At 51.2% G+C, this 16,900-nt stretch overlaps 1 long non-coding RNA gene across 2 annotated transcripts in view; it reads left to right on the plus strand.

Annotated features, from left to right (window-relative positions):
• The window catches only part of LOC134933673 (uncharacterized), a 57,638-nt gene that overhangs the window by 8,932 nt on the left and 31,806 nt on the right, over nt 1-16,900 (plus strand). The gene's annotated exons all lie outside the window — the stretch shown is intronic.

The following is a 16,900-nucleotide window of genomic DNA, read 5'->3' on the forward strand; positions in this document are numbered from 1 at the left end:
CGCACTGTGTGTAAAGCTCTCTACTGTGATTTGGGAGTACTACTGTGTGGCGACACCCCTTGTTAGTGAGATAAAACACTGTATTTTGGGCGACGCCATTTCCCTGTTTTTAATATGGGAGGGGGCCCAATGCATATTGTTGCACCTGGGCCCACCATTCTCTAGTTCCGCCACTGATACCCCCTTTCCCCTGTGTGAGTGATACACCCCCTTTCCCCTGTGTGAGTGATACACCCCCTTTCCCCTGTGTGAGTGATATACCCCCTTTCCCCTGTGTGAGTGATATACCCCCTTTCCCCTGTGTGAGTGATATACCCCCTTTCCCCTGTGTGAGTGATATACCCCCTTTCCCCTGTGTGAGTGATACACCCCCTTTCCCCTGTGTGAGTGATACACCCCCTTTCCCCTGTGTGAGTGATACACCCCCTTTCCCCTGTGTGAGTGATACACCCCCTTTCCCCTGTGTGAGTGATATACCCCCTTTCCCCTGTGTGAGTGATACACCCCCTTTCCCCTGTGTGAGTGATATACCCCCTTTCCCCTGTGTGAGTGATATACCCCCTTTCCCCTGTGTGAGTGATATACCCCCTTTCCCCTGTGTGAGTGATATACCCCCTTTCCCCTGTGTGAGTCATGTCTCTCAGCCACTCTATCTGTGTCTCTCAGTTACACCATCAGCTCCTGCCTGCGTCTCTCTGCCAGGATGTAGTATGGTATGCCGGCAGCCGGGCTCCCAGCGGCTAGCATACCGGCACCAGAATCCCGACCACCGGCATACCGACAGCTGGGTGAGCGCAAATGAGACCCTTGCGGGCTCGCTGTGCTCGCTACACTATCTATTCTCCCTACAGGGAGGCGTCGGTATGCCGGGTGTCGGGATTCCGGTGCCGGTATACGGTGCGCCGGGATCCCAACAGCCGGCAACCTAAATACCACCCCTCTGCCACGCCATCATCTTCCGTCTACATCTCTCAGTTACACCATCATCTCCCGCCTGCGTCTCTCTGTCTACCCTCACCCTCACTCTGTGCCTCTCAGCCTCACCCTTCACTCTGTGTCTCTTAGCCTGCCACCCTTCACTCTGTGCCTCTCAGCCTGCCCTCCCCCTCATTCTGTGCCTCTCAGCCTACCACCCTTCACTCTGTGTCTCTTAGCCTGCCACCCTTCACTCTGTGCCTCTCAGCCTGCCCTCCCCCTCACTCTGTGCCTCTCAGCCTACCACCCTTCACTCTGTGCCTCTCAGCCTACCACCCTTCACTCTGTGCCTCTCAGCCTGCCCCTCCCCCTTACTCTGTGCCTCTCAGCCTACCACCCTTCGCTCTGTGTCTCTCAGCCTGCCCTCCCCCTTACTCTGTGCCTCTCAGCCTACCACCCTTCGCTCTGTGTCTCTCAGCCTGCCCTCCCCCTTCACTGTGTGCCTCTCAGCCTACCACCCTTTGCTCTGTGTCTCTCAGCCTGCCCTCCCCCTTACTCTGTGCCTCTCAGCCTATCATCCTTCACTCTGTGTCTCTTAGCCTGCCCTCCCCCTTCAATGTGTGCCTCTTAGCCTGCCCTCCCCCTTCACTGTGTGCCTCCTAGCCTGGCCCCCTTCACTGTGTGCCTCTTAGCCTGCCCCCCCTTCACTCTGTGCCTCTTAGCATACCCTCCCTCTCACTCTGTGCCTCTCAGCCTGCCCCCCTTCACTCTGTGCCTCTTAGCATACCCTCCCTCTCACTCTGTGCCTCTCAGCCTCACCCTTCACTCTATCTCTCAGTCTGCCACCTCTTCCCTTCCCCCCTTTCTCTTTCAGCCTGCATCTCACCTCTTTCTCCCTTGCCTTCCCCACCACTAGTAGCCGCCCTGGCCTCACCTGTAATACAAAAAAATTCGAGGGACGAATAGGCCTGAGAATAAATAAGCGTCCTGGGTTTTTTAAAAGAAGGAGCCTGGGGCAGGGAAAGGGAGAAAGGGGGAGGGGAGGGGGAGGGGGGGGGGGGGGGATAGAGCAGGTAGCATAGCAGCATCCTATAGGAAAAAGGGGAGGAGAGTTACCTGGGAGGTACAAAAGACCAAGAATGCCAGGCAGGCTCCCTCTTTCAGGCTGATCAAGGATCCAAGAAGGCACTCCAGGATTCAAGGAAGGATTAAGTATTTTACCTATAATCTCCCTCTCCGGCACCATTGGGATTAGCCACCCTGCGGCCCTGTTCCCCCCCCCTCTCAAGTTCAGCGCCCTCCACCACAGGCCGGCCCAGCATCCCCATAACTGCAGCTTCAGTACTGGCTGCGGCTCATCCCCACCATGCCCAGGCCCAAGAGGCTTGCTCCCCCCCCAGCGGCTCATTCAAGCGAACTGCGAGCCGTCCAAGCCAGCGCGCGGCTTGGCCCCCCCCGCACGGGCTCCGGTCGGCGGGACCAGTGCCGGGTTCCCCCCTCCACACTGGGCTAGCGTGCGTTGGGCCTGAGCCAGGCTCCGGTGCACTAGCCCACAGCACGCCGCACCACCTCCCCTCCCGGCGCCGAGCGATCGCGTCACGCTCAGCGCCGGCCAGCGTCAGCAGCATCCCTCGCCCCCCCGGCGCCGGGCGATCGCGTCACGCCTGGCGCCGGCCAGCGGCAGCCGCAGACCCCAGCTCCGGCGGGACTGGTTCCCCCGCCGGAGCCCGCACATAAGTTCCCTACGCCACCTAGCACGGCGCAACGTAGGCAGGAGTTTCCCCCGCAGCTTACCCGCAGCGTCCACCCCCCTCACACACAGGCACCTCAGGCTGCAGTTGCGCAGCCAGCGGATGCAGAAGCTCCGCAATTGGGTTAGGGGCTACAGCTGGCAGCGCTTACCCCCCCCTGGTGGCAGGCAGGGCAGCACTTCCCCCCAGCCCATTACTCGCTATGGGTGAACTACTGGCCATCGCTGCCCACCCCACCCATCAGCAACAGCAGCCCCCCGCAGAGCAGCCCCAGGCGCAAGCGCTGGATACTTTACATGTTCCCTCTGCAAGATTGCAGGTCCCAGTCAGCGAAGGACGCAACCAACCGGCCGAGGGGGTATCGTCGGATCAAGTAGCGGACGGAGTGCCGCTCGACGAGGGACAGACGGGGACTGCGAAGAAGGTCAGTTAGGCACCCTCGTCTTCAGGACCAGGTGAGCAAAAAGCTTCATCCAGCTGCAGCGCTTCATATACAGACTCTAGCGATTCATCTAGCTCAAACAGCTTTTATAGTATCAAGGTCTATAAGCATTATATCATTACAGTATCACAGTACTAAGGTTTACGGTATAAGCATATCCTTTCAGTGTGTTGCAAACAAGGTTTACTGTGTGTCATTCTGTGAGCGTCTGCGCCGCTCGTGTTCTTCTCGTGGGCACAGCGTCCGCTACGCTAATAACGTAGCAATACGGTAGTCGGCCGCCTATAGCGTGCTCGATACCAAACGTAAACCCGCGAGCGTACGCGTCGCTTGTGCGTTGCGCTCACGGTCTAGCGGCTGCCTACGCTAAGTGCGTACTATTACGGTACTCCGTACGCCAATTGCGTACTGAGTCTCTTGCAAATATATAGTGAATGTTATAAGGAAAAGAATAGGCTTTATCAATTTTAGCAATTCAGAAACAGCCAGTTCCGGCTTCCCGCATTAACTCAGACCCAGTCGTACCTTCTCGCCAGCCCATTACCCGCAAGGGGCGAACCCTTTCTAATAATTTATTCATTTAATTTCTTTCATTGTATTGCTTCTGCGCTGTGGCTTACTTGGTTAAAGCGCCTATCGGGTAAGCAGGCCTCAATGCTTTCTTATAATGAGCATAATGAGTGAAAAGTCCAGCACTGTCCACTGGTATAGTCGCGACGTTATGGCAAGAACTTTGCTACACGCTCTCCAGTCACCTGCGAAGAAAATATATGTGGAAGCTTAAGATAATCACTCCAGCCTGGGAGTTTGTTTTTAATGACAAACACATGGCACATCTACACAGGGAGGGGGTCACGGCGGCGTATAGTGGGTAATAGGGTCATAAGGGGCAATGTAGTATGGGTCAGGGGTTACATTGCTGAGTCAGGATACACTGCAGCGTATAAGGTATGATAGGGTATATATATGTGACGACATGTGATGACACAGCCAGCGCGTCGTGTCGCACAGTGGTAAAGACACGTGGTTACTTTCCTAGCCCTGATCCTACACATGGACTACACTAATTGCTGATCTGTATTTGGCTATATACTAGGCAATATTGTATTATATTGTATGATGTTATTGTTACAAGGGTACAGTTATGTTTCATCTGTTATATTAGGAATATGCAGTTTATTTGGTTATAATATATGCAATTGTGTTAGGTTATCTGTTACCCTTTAGATAATGTATTTATGTTAGACCTAGTTTCCTATTGTTTTCATACCCCACAGAGGACCTCAGAGGGTGAGTCATATAAGGTACCATTGTCTATGTTGTTCACTCCCTATTGTCCAAAAGTGAGCTGACCAGACATGGTGGCTCTCTGACTGATGTAATCACCTTGATTAGAATATGTATTGTATTCCAATGCTGTAAGATCCTAAAACAAAGAGAGGGAGAGGCAGGAGACTGACTAAGGAGTAATGGCCCTCATTCCGAGTTGTTCGCTCGCAAGGCGAATGTAGCAGAGTTACACACGCTAAGCCGCCGCCTACTGGGAGTGAATCTTAGCTTCTTAAATGTGCGACTGATGTATTCGCAATATTGCGATCACAAACGACTTAGCAGTTTTAGAGTAGCTTCAGACTTACTCTGCCTGTGCGATCAGTTCAGTGCTTTTCGTTCCTGGCTGACGTCACAAACACACCCAGCGTTCGCCCAGGCACTCCCACCGTTTCTCCGGCCACTCCTGCGTTTTTTCCGGAAACGGTAGCGTTTTCAGCCACACGCCCCTAAAACGCCGTGTTTCCGCCCAGTAACACCCATTTCCTGTCAATCACAATGCGATCGTCGGAGCGATGAAAAAGCCGTGAGTAAACTTACTTTCTTCATAGTAAAGTTACTTGGCGCAGTCGCAGTGCGAACATTGCGCATGCGCACTAAGCGGATTCTCACTGCGATGCGATGAAAAACACAGAGCGAACAACTCGGAATGAGGGCCAATGTTCTGTCAGGAGTTCCAGGAGGTAAAACACAATATAGTACAAATCAGTAGTATCACCGATGTCGGTGCCGGGGGAGGGTATTACACACGGGCTAACAGGTATGAGGCAAGGATAGCGAGATACGAGATAACGCCATAAACGTATATGGTGGTGTATAGGGCAAATTGGTGATATCCAGTGGGTATAGAAGTGATGTAACAAATCAGTAATGTCATTGCCACGTGTGTATAATGCAGTATATGGAACGTACTGGTGATATAATATACAGCATAATGATTAGTGGCGGCATTGCTGCGGGAGCATATTTTAGCATGCTAGGTACACTAGCGGGTTAATAAAAGTGCAATACCAGAACGATAGGCCGGGGGTATATATCAGACTATAGAGGGGAATAGCGATAAATGATACAATATAAGGCAGAACAGTCATCACATTGCCGTGACCATGTCTTACTGTATTGTAGGAGGTATATAGCGGGCAGTATAATGCAGATCAGCTTCGCAGGCTGGACGAATTTAGGTGGCAGTCTAGGAGGTATAATAGCAATATGTATAAATAAGGGAGCAGGGGGGCAGTGACACACCATAACTTTCATATTAGCCGTTTTTTTCTGTATTACCCGTGGCCTTAGCATGATTATTATTGGTATTACATTTATTGGGAAGGCGCCACAGGCGATTGGCAAGGCCTTGCATAGGGCATACATTAGAGCAATGCTGGATACACAGAACATTGCGATGTGGTAACAAAAGCAAAAAAAAAAAAAAAAAAAACAGGTCAGGGTAAGGGAGGTCCCCCGGAATGTTTAACAATAAGCACCACAGCTCTCGTAGCGCAGTACAGCCCAGCACTACACAGGGCAACTACCGCTGTCCTAAACGCATGGTTTAATCCCCTGGTATTACATGGTTCGTGATATAAGGATAATCGCTTAGGGCAAATAAGTCGTTCTATAACCAGACTGTCAGACAAAATGCAAGGCAAAGCAAGTAGCGGTAGCGATCACAGTAAATAACCATCAAAGCTACTTTAGTGAACGCGCAATATAACGGTCACTTATGGTATCATAATAAGGTAGACAGGACAGAAGGAGAAGGAAAGCAAAAGGGAAAAGGCGCAAAGCGGAGTATTTAAGGGCTGAATAGAACCTTGTCGCGGCACAAAGTAGGGGTCAATGATGCAGGTGCCTTAGCGGTATACGGGATAACCACATAGGATAACTATAGTCTGGCGCAAGGCGTGAATAACAATTCAGCGTAAACGCACCAGTTATGGGGCAAGGGTTAGCATTACGGCCTCACAGCACTGACGTCATGGGTTCAATCCAGTTAAGAGCATTCTTTGTGGAGTTTATATGCGCTCTCGGGTGTCTTAATTCATACGACAGTCGCTAGGTATAGATCATAGTGCGCTATATGAGGAGTATACCTAACTGGATTGAACCATACCAAAAATACATAGTGTAACATCTCTTTACCAATATGCCGTGAGTACCGATTTCGGATAAGGGGGGGATCAACCCATTGGGGATTAGGGAAGGATACTTCAGGTGGGGACTCAGCAGGGATTAGCAAGCCAGCGTTATATGCATTTAAAATGAGTGGTAAATGAAGACAACTTCTCGGGTTCGCAAGGTCGCAGGTAACTCAAAGTTGCAGGGGGCGACAGCAGGCAAAAAATATGCCAGGAATACCCGCGGTTCTCCAGGCAAGCGACAGGCGCCTGGGAATTAACAGTGACGCTAGCAAGTGATTACGAGCGGAAACGCCCGCAAGGGCCCTGGCCGCAGTGGCTAGTGCATGATAGCGGAGCCCCCCCCCCCCCTGACTAAATTGCAGTTCCAAAGCATATTCAAGAAAGGCCTGCGGGCCTTGCAGCTTCCCGTGGAGCAGTACGGTACCCATTCCTTTAGGATAGGAGCGGCAACTCGTGCAGAGGCCGAGGGGTTGCCAGCGGCTGAGATCAAAAAGCTGGGCAGGTGGAAATCAGGAGCGTACAAGGTAGACTTACGCGCGGAAAAGCAAGACTAGAAGGCAGCGCGGCGTCTTTCGCGAAACCCAAGGCCTTAAGCTGCCCGCCATAAATGGGGGAATGAAGGACTTTTTCCAATTTTGCCCTCAAACAAAAAGAGGTTTTGTGGTTTTCACCTTCATATGGGTCGCGCGAAAGTTCGCACCATAGGTCCGCATACAACAGGGAGTAACGATTATGTGTAATTCTACTTTTCAGGAGAGCAAAAGGCCTAGGGGGCAACGATCTAGGAAAAAGCAAGGGGAGCGAGCTGATTACGGCAATTCAAGCCGACATACAATGGCTGAAGGGCCGGTGGCCTAATACACGGATCACATGGTCCGATATAGTCCCAAGGGCACAGGGGGGGCCCGGGGTTACAAAGGGTCAGAAGAAAGGTGAACAAGGCGGGAGCCCGTCTCTTAACGGGAGAAGGCGATACGATCGCCAGGCACCCGTTGTTGAGGTACGGAGAGGAAGGGCTGTTCAGGCAAGACGGGGTACACCTGACAGAGAAGGGTTTAGCTTTATTCTTGGGCAGGAGGTAGCAGCGGGTGGCGGGCCTGGGTTCTAGGAACTAGTGATGAGCGAGGTTCGGTTTTACTCGGTTTTACTCGGTTTTACTCGGTTTTACTCGGTTCTCAAAACGGCATCTTATTGGCTATCCAAAACACGTGACATCCGTGAGCCAATAAGATGCCGTTTTGAGAACCGAGTAAAACCGAGTAAAACCGAGTAAAACCGAATCCGCTCATCACTACTAGGAACCTGGCTATGGCGGCAAGCAGTGCTCCTCGGCAGTCTGTAGTAGCGCAACGTCGGTTGGCCGGCACTTCCCCCAGATACTCGGCGAGTTTGTCGTGGCCTCAAGGGCCGACACGGTCGTCATCTTAAGGGTGGACCGGTGCTATGCCAATGGTGGGAAGTGGTACCGCTCAGCTAACTTGCGCAAGGGCGGGACTTAGGTTCCGCCCCGTTGTTTAATTTAGAGGAATTAATATGTAGGCTGTAGCCGGCGGTACGCACTGCTTTCTCGCCACCCACTTATAGAGTACCAATTCTAATTCGATCAATAAATTTGGCTGTGACCTTTTAAATCGCAATTCAGTTGTCTGAGTGTTTATTGGGGAGAAAAGGGGGTAGGGGGTGAACGGCGAGGTCGTTAATAAAATCAATGGACGGCTTAAAGAATTCGAGGGACGAATAGGCCTGAGAATAAATAAGCGTCCTGGGTTTTTTAAAAGAAGGAGCCTGGGGCAGGGAATAGGAGAAAGGGGGAGGGGAGGGGGAGGGGGGGGGGATAGAGCAGGTAGCATAGCAGCATCCTATAGGAAAAAGGGGAGGAGAGTTACCTGGGAGGTACAAAAGACCAGGAATGCCAGGCAGGCTCCCTCTTTCAGGCTGATCAAGGATCCAAGAAGGCACCCACCCTCCCGCCCAGTTGGTAGGGCAATTGGCCCTGGTAATTAGGAATTGAATTGTTTGTTATTTTCGGTGGTGGCACCGGTAGGCCAGTCCAGAGTTTTCATTATCACCAGGGCGAAGGTGAGGTAACAGGAATTTGAAATTAAGTTTCGTCCGGTGGAGGCACCGTCAGGCCAGTTCGGTCTTTAATTATGGTCTGGCAAAAGAGGTCCAGCAGGCGCGGCAAGCAGTGCTCCTCGGCAGTCTGTAGTAGCGCAACGTCGGTTGGCCGGCACTTCCCCCAGATACTCGGCGAGTTTGTCGTGGCCTCAAGGGCCGACACGGTCGTCATCTTAAGGGTGGACCGGTGCTATGCCAATGGTGGGAAGTGGTACCGCTCAGCTAACTTGCGCAAGGGCGGGACTTAGGTTCCGCCCCGTTGTTTAATTTAGAGGAATTAATATGTAGGCTGTAGCCGGGGGTACGCACTGCTTTCTCGCCACCCACTTATAGAGTACCAATTCTAATTCGATCAATAAATTTGTCTGTGACCTTTTAAATCGCAATTCAGTTGTCCGAGTGTTTATTGGGGAGAAAAGGGGGTAGGGGGTGAACGGCGAGGTCGTTAATAAAATCAATGGACGGCTTAAGAGCCTGGCGGACAGACACTGACAGTGAGGGCAGGAGTTGATTCTTCCCAGCAGGATCAGACAGGACAGGGAGTGTGTGTGGAGACTGTACTGACTTTCCATTATCCAGTGACTCTCAGGAGATATTTGGCAATGCATTTTTAGCAATGTTGATAAGTGGGATAAATTCACCTCTTTTAACAGTTTTTATACAACATTTATGTGAAAGGAGCAAACGGTTGTAGTATTATATACACTTCTTCATAATAATATATAAAAATAACCTGTGTAAGTTTGGTATCATTAATTCACATATCAGACCTCTTGAGTAATTAGCGTAAATACTCAACACTTTTGTCTCTCTGCATCTTCCGCCAAACGGGTTCTCTGGAGCAGCTGCTCGTGGTCCACCATGCCGTCTGGATGTAGTGCCGATGATGGGCCCTGGAGCTGCTCATGCCTAGAGCACAGAGTGGGGGAAAGGCAGAGAAGTGGGAGAGCAGTGCAGGCGGGGGGGTGGGGGGGTACAGGACTGGGAATGCAGAGCAGGCAGGGAGGGGGCAAAGAATGGAGAGAGCAGAAGGTCGGGTGAGGTGAGAGTGGGGAAAAGGGGGGGAGCAGAGCAGGCGGGGGAATGGAGAAAGCAGTGTAGGGGGGGGGGTGAAAAGAGAGAGTGGGGAAAGGGGGGGATGAGGTGAGTGAGTGGGAGAGGGAAAGAGGGGGGATGAGGAGAGGGACAGGGAAAAGGGGGAGAGCAGAGCAGGCAGGGGGAGAATAGAGAGAGCAGGCTAAAGGGGGGTGAGGTGAGGGAGTGGGGGAAAGTGGGGTGTGCAGAACAAGTGGGGTGGGGACGGAGAGAGCAGGGGAAAGGAGGGTGAGGAGAGAGAGTGGGGTAAAGGGGGGAGAACAGAGTAGGTGGGGGGAAAGCACAGTAGGCAGGGGGCACAGAACTCTGAGAGCAGAGCAGTGGGGGGATAAAGAATGGAGAGAGCGGGGAAAGGGAGGGCATAGAGAGAGCAGGAGGAAGGTGAGGAGCAGAGCAGGCAGAGGGGGCACAGGACAGGAAGAGCAGTGTGGGGGGGGGAGGAATGGAGAAAGCGTGGAAAAGAGTGGTGAGGAGGGGAGCAGAGCAGCCACAGCATGGGAAGAGCAAAAGAGAGCAGACACATGATCTGGGATTGGGAGTCCTCCAGACTCCCTGCCGCCACCGCGCAACATCTCCTCAGCGGCGGGTTGGGCCAGTCCCGTACTCAGTGGCTGAGCCTCTTCTCTTGTCCTCTGTGACTGCAGCACAGACTCGTACAGCGTGGGCCAGCGAGACACAGTGTGGTCCCGCCCCCGCCGCTGTCAGGTATCTCTCTGCTATTGGCTGCTGGGCTGAGCTGTGTGCATTAGGGTGACTGACGGCTCCCTGCGATGATTCTGCTGCTGCTGGGCCGGGATCAGTGGGGAGGGTCTAGGCCCCACATGCAGACTCCTCCCACCCGAGCTGTCACTGTCCTGTAATGCGGAGCCACACTCCTGTCTACCAGCAGCCCTGGGATGGTGGGACTCATGTAAGCAGCGGCAAGGCGGATCACGGGTGCACCATGCAGTGTGCGGCGCTGGCGGGCGGTACTTGCACCACTTTTGTGGGCTTTTACATTAGGGTGGGGGGTACATGAAGGAGCTATATGCCCCCTTCGAGTTCCGCCCCTGCTGGTAATACTATATGCATACCTCCAAACATGACCCTCTCCAGGAGGGACACAATGCTCTGCTCCTGGACTTCCCTCTTAATGTATGATTGCCGGCACCTGTGTTGAACAGGTTACTGGATAAGAAAGATGTTTCACCACAGGTGCTGGCAATCATAAATTCAGAGGGTAGTCCAGGAGCAGATCATTGTGTCCTTCCTGGAGAGGGTCATGTTGGGAGGTATGTATTAGTGATGAGCGGGTTCGGTTCCTCGGAATCCGAACCCGCCCGAACGTCAGCTTTTTTTACACGGGGCCGAGCAGGCTCGGATCCTCCCGCCTTGCTCGGTTAACCTGAGCGCGCCCGAACGTCATCATCCCGCTGTCGGATTCTCGTGAGGCTCGGATTCTATCGCGAGACTCGGATTCTATATAAGGAGCCGCGCGTCGCCGCCATTTTCACACGTGCATTGAGATTGATAGGGAGAGGACGTGGCTGGCGTCCTCTCCGTTTAGACTAGAGAAGAGAGTAGAGAACTTAGAGACACTTGATTTACTAATTTTGGAGAGCATATTAGGAGTACTACTACTTGCTGATAGTGTGACTGTATATCTGACTGTGCTGAGTGCTCACTGCTCACACAGCTTAATTGTGGGGGAGACTGGGGAGCAGTTAGAGCAGGAGTACATATTTTAAGTACAGTACACACTTTTGCTGCCAGAGTGCCACACTGCCAGTGTGACTGACCAGTGACCACACTGACCACCAGTATATTGTGATTGTCTGCTTAGGAGTACTACTTGCTGATAGTGTGACCAGTGACCACCAGTTTAATTAATCCATTCTCTGCCTGAAAAAAAACGATACACAGTGTGACACAGTCACATACCATATCTGTGCTCAGCCCAGTGTGCTGCATCATATGTAATACTGTATATCATTATCTGACTGTGCTGAGTGCTCACTGCTCATACAGCTTAATTGTGGGGGAGACTGGGGAGCAGTTATAGCAGGAGTACATATAAGTACAGTGCACACTTTTGCTGCCAGAGTGCCACTGCCAGTGTGACTGACCAGTGACCACTGACCACCAGTATATTGTGATTGTCTGCTGACCACCAGTATATTGTGATTGTCTGCCTGAAAAAGTTAAACACTCATCGTGTGGTGTTTTTATAAACGCATTCTGCTGACAGTGTCCAGCAGGTCCGTCATTACATAATATATACCTGTCCGGCTGCAGTACTAGTGATATATATATATTTACATTTTATCTCATTATCATCCAGTCTATATTAGCAGCAGACACAGTACGGTAGTCCACGGCTGTAGCTACCTCTGTGTCGGCAGTCGCTCGTCCATCCATAATTGTATACCACCTACCCGTGCTTTTTTTTTTTCTTTCTTCTTAATACATACTAGTAGCTTACTTTAGGAGTCTGCAGTGCTGAGCTGACAGTGTCCAGCAGGTTCGTCATTACATAATATATACCTGTCCGGCTGCAGTACTAGTGAGTGATATATATATATTTTCATTTTATCTCATTATCATCCAGTCTATATTAGCAGCAGACACAGTACGGTAGTCCACGGCTGTAGCTACCTCTGTGTCGGCAGTCGCTCGTCCATCCATAATTGTATACCACCTACCCGTGGTTTTTTTTTCTTTCTTCTTGATACATACTAGTAGCTTACTTTAGGAGTCTGCAGTGCTGAGCTGACAGTGTCCAGCAGGTCCGTCATTACATAATATATACCTGTCCGGCTGCAGTACTAGTGCTATATATATATTTTCATTTTATCTCATTATCATCCAGTCTATACTAGCAGCAGACGCAGTACGGTAGTCCACGGCTGTAGCTACCTCTGTGTCGGCAGTCGCTCGTCATCCATAAGTATACTAGTATCCATCCATCTCCATTGTTTACCTGAGGTGCCTTTTAGTTGTGCCTATTAAAATATGGAGAACAAAAATTTTGAGGTTCCAAAAATAGGGAAAGATCAAGATCGACTTCCACCTCGTGCTGAAGCTGCTGCCACTAGTCATGGCCGAGACGATGAAATGCCATCAACGTCGTCTGCCAAGGCCGATGCCCAATGTCTTAGTACAGAGCATGTAAAATCCAAAACACCAAATATCAGTAAAAAAAGGACTCAAAAATCTAAAATAAAATTGTCGGAGGAGAAGCGTAAACTTGCCAATATGCCATTTACCACACGGAGTGGCAAGGAACGGCTGAGGCCCTGGCCTATGTTCATGGCTAGTGGTTCAGCTTCACATGAGGATGGAAGCACTCAGCCTCTCGCTAGAAAAATGAAACGACTCAAGCTGGCAAAAGCACAGCAAAGAACTGTGCGTTCTTCGAAATCCCAAATCCACAAGGAGAGTCCAATTGTGTCGGTTGCGATGCCTGACTTTCCCAACACTGGACGTGAAGAGCATGCACCTTCCACCATTTGCACGCCCCCTGCAAGTGCTGGAAGGAGCACCCGCAGTCCAGTTCCTGATAGTCAGATTGAAGATGTCAGTGTTGAAGTACACCAGGATGAGGAGGATATGGGTGTTGCTGGCGATGGGGAGGAAATTGACAAGGAGGATTCTGATGGTGAGGTGGTTTGTTTAAGTCAGGCACCCGGGGAGACACCTGTTGTCCGTGGGAGGAATATGGCCATTGACATGCCTGGTGAAAATACCCCAAAAATCAGCTCTTCGGTGTGGAAGTATTTCAACAGAAATGCGGACAACAGGTGTCAAGCCGTGTGTTGCCTTTGTCAAGCTGTAATAAGTAGGGGTAAGGACGTTAACCACCTCGGAACATCCTCCCTTATACGTCACCTGCAGCGCATTCATAATAAGTCAGTGACAAGTTCAAAAAACTTTGGGCGACAGCGGAAGCAGTCCACTGTCCAGTAAATCCCTTCCTCTTGTAACCAAGCTCACGCAAACCACCCCACCAACTCCCTCAGTGTCAATTTCCTCCTTCCCCAGGAATGCCAATAGTCCTGCAGGCCATGTCACTGGCAATTCTGACGAGTCCTCTCCTGCCTGGGATTCCTCCGATGCATCCTTGCGTGTAACGCCTACTGCTGCTGGCGCTGCTGTTGTTGCTGCTGGGAGTCGATGGTCATCCCAGAGGGGAAGTTGTAAGACCACTTTTACTACTTCCACCAAGCAATTGACTGTCCAACAGTCCTTTGCGAGGAAGATGAAATATCACAGCAGTCAGTCTGCTGCAAAGCGGATAACTGAGGCCTTGGCATCCTGGGCGGTGAGAAACGTGGTTCCGGTATCCATCATTACTGCAGAGCCAACTATAGACTTGTGTCCCCGGTACCAAATACCATCTAGGTTCCATTTCTCTAGGCAGGCGATACCGAAAATGTACACAGACCTCAGAAAAAGAGTCACCAGTGTCCTAAATAATGCAGCTGTACCCAATGTCCACTTAACCACGGACATGTGGACAAGTGGAGCAGGGCAGGCTCAGGACTATATGACTGTGACAGCCCACTGGGTAGATGTATGGACTCCCGCCGCAAGAACAGCAGCGGCGGCACCAGTAGCAGCATCTCGCAAACGCCAACTCTTTCCTAGGCAGGCTACGCTTTGTATCACCGCTTTCCAGAATACGCACACAGCTGAAAACCTCTTACGGCAACTGAGGAAGATCATCGCGGAATGGCTTACCCCAATTGGACTCTCCTATGGATTTGTGGCATCGGACAACGCCAGCAATATTGTGTGTGCATTAAATCTGGGCAAATTCCAGCACGTCCCATGTTTTGCACATACCTTGAATTTGGTGGTGCAGAATTATTTAAAAAACGACAGGGGCGTGCAAGAGATGCTGTCGGTGGCCAGAAGAATTGCGGGACACTTTCGGCGTACAGGCACCACGTACAGAAGACTGGAGCACCACCAAAAACGCCTGAACCTGCCCTGCCATTATCTGAAGCAGGAGGTGGTAACGAGATGGAATTCAACCCTCTATATGCTTCAGAGGTTGGAGGAGCAGCAAAAGGCCATTCAACTGAGCACGATATAGGAGGTGGAATGCACCTGTCTCAAGCGCAGTGGAGAATGATTTCAACGTTGTGCAAGGTTCTGCAACCTTTTGAACTTGCCACACGTGAAGTCAGTTCAGACACTGCCAGCCTGAGTCAGGTCATTCCCCTCATCAGGCTTTTGCAGAAGAAGCTGGAGACATTGAAGGAGGAGCTAAGACAGAGCGATTCCGCTAGGCATGTGGGACTTGTGGATGGAGCCCTTAATTCGCTTAACAAGGATTCACGGGTGGTCAATCTGTTGAAATCAGAGCACTACATTTTGCCCACCGTGCTCGATCCTAGATTTAAAACCTACCTTGGATCTCTCTTTCCGGCACACACAAGTCTGCTGGGGTTCAAAGACCTGCTGGTGAGAAAATTGTCAAGTCAAGCGGAACGCGACCTGTCAACATCTCCTCCTTCACATTCTCCCGCAACTGGGGGTGCGAGGAAAAGGCTCAGAATTCCGAGCCCACCCGCTGGCGGTGATGCAGGGCAGTCTGGAGCGACTGCTGATGCTGACATCTGGTCCGGACTGAAGGACCTGACAACGATTACGGACATGTCGTCTACTGTCACTGCATATGATTCTCTCCCCATTGAAAGAATGGTGGAGGATTATATGAGTGACCGCATCCAAGTAGGCACGTCAGACAGTCCGTACTTATACTGGCAGGAAAAAGAGGCAATTTGGAGACCCTTGCACAAACTGGCTTTATTCTACCTAAGTTGCCCTCCCACAAGTGTGTACTCCGAAAGAGTGTTTAGTGCCGCCGCTCACCTTGTCAGCAATCGGCGTACAAGGTTACATCCAGAAAATGTGGAAAAGATAATGTTCATTAAAATGAATTATAATCAATTCCTCCGTGGAGACATTGACCAGCAGCAATTGCCTCCACAAAGTACACAGGGAGCTGAGATGGTGGATTCCAGTGGGGACAAATTGATAATCTGTGAGGAGGGGGATGTACACGGTGATATATCGGAGGATGATGATGAGGTGGACATCTTGCCTCTGTAGAGCCAGTTTGTGCAAGGAGAGATTAATTGCTTCTTTTTTGGTGGGGGTCCAAACCAACCCGTCATTTCAGTCACAGTCGTGTGGCAGACCCTGTCACTGAAATGATGGGTTGGTTAAAGTGTGCATGTCCTGTTTATACAACATAAGGGTGGGTGGGAGGGCCCAAGGACAATTCCATCTTGCACCTCTTTTTTCTTTCATTTTTCTTTGCATAATGTGCTGTTTGGGGAGTATTTTTTGAAGGGCCATCCTGCGTGACACTGCAGTGCCACTCCTAGATGGGCCAGGTGTTTGTGTCGGCCACTAGGGTCGCTTAGCTTACTCACACAGCTACCTCATTGCGCCTCTTTTTTTCTTTGCGTCATGTGCTGTTTGGGGAGTGATTTTTGAAGGGCCATCCTGCGTGACACTGCAGTGCCACTCCTAGATGGGCCAGGTGTTTGTGTCGGCCACTAGGGTCGCTTAGCTTACTCACACAGCTACCTCATTGCGACTCTTTTTTTCTTTGCGTCATGTGCTGTTTGGGGAGTGTTTTTTGAAGGGCCATCCTGCGTGACACTGCAGTGCCACTCCTAGATGGGCCAGGTGTTTGTGTCGGCCACTAGGGTCGCTTAGCTTACTCACACAGCTACCTCATTGCGCCTCTTTTTTTCTTTGCGTCATGTGCTGTTTGGGGAGTGTTTTTTGAAGGGCCATCCTGCGTGACACTGCAGTGCCACTCCTAGATGGGCCAGGTGTTTGTGTCGGCCACTTGGGTCGCTGAGCTTAGTCATCCAGCGACCTCATTGCGCCTCTTTTTTTCTTTGCGTCATGTGCTGTTTGGGGAGTGTTTTTTGAAGGGCCATCCTGCGTGACACTGCAGTGCCACTCCTAGATGGGCCAGGTGTTTGTGTCGGCCACTAGGGTCGCTTAGCTTACTCACACAGCTACCTCATCGCGCCTCTTTTTTTCTTTGCGTCATGTGCTGTTTGGGGAGTGTTTTTTGAAGGGCCATCCTGCGTGACACTGCAGTG

This window comes from Pseudophryne corroboree, chromosome 6, assembly GCF_028390025.1.
Source record: "Pseudophryne corroboree isolate aPseCor3 chromosome 6, aPseCor3.hap2, whole genome shotgun sequence".
NCBI classification, from domain to species: Eukaryota; Metazoa; Chordata; class Amphibia; order Anura; family Myobatrachidae; genus Pseudophryne; species Pseudophryne corroboree.